Source organism: Penaeus monodon, chromosome 34, assembly GCF_015228065.2.
Source record: "Penaeus monodon isolate SGIC_2016 chromosome 34, NSTDA_Pmon_1, whole genome shotgun sequence".
Lineage (NCBI taxonomy): Eukaryota > Metazoa > Arthropoda > Malacostraca > Decapoda > Penaeidae > Penaeus > Penaeus monodon.
Window position 1 is genome coordinate 23739900 of NC_051419.1, and position 501 is coordinate 23740400.

The window sequence follows — 501 nt, forward strand, 5'->3', positions numbered from 1 at the left end:
TTTACGGTACACGAGACGCTGCAAAGATTTTGTTGAGAAAATACAGTATATGTATATTTTTTGTCCCAAAACTTTCAACCACAAAAATATATTATTTCTGCAGCATATAGAAATATACTAAGGAAGTCAGTTTTACTTTTACTGCCAGAATCTCGTGACATGTAGGGGCTACGAATTTACGGAAAGTATATTATTCATGCCATTGTTTCGGCGGGAAACAATGGCAAAAAAAAATTTTGTTAACAATTATTCATGGTAAAATATATGGCATGTATCTCCTTCAGCCTCCATTCAATTAATCAGTCAGAGTCGCCCAGTGACTGCCCACCAGTCAACCTTCAGCCACGCAGTCGCAAGCACTTCCCCCCACCGTGCCAGGTTCCGCCGCGGCGCCGCCCTGCTGGAAGAGGGCGATGTGCTTGAACACCTCCTGGAGGCCGCTGAGGTAGTCGTCCTGCGTCAGGCTCGCTCCGGGAGGCGGCCGGAGGGGGATCACCTGCA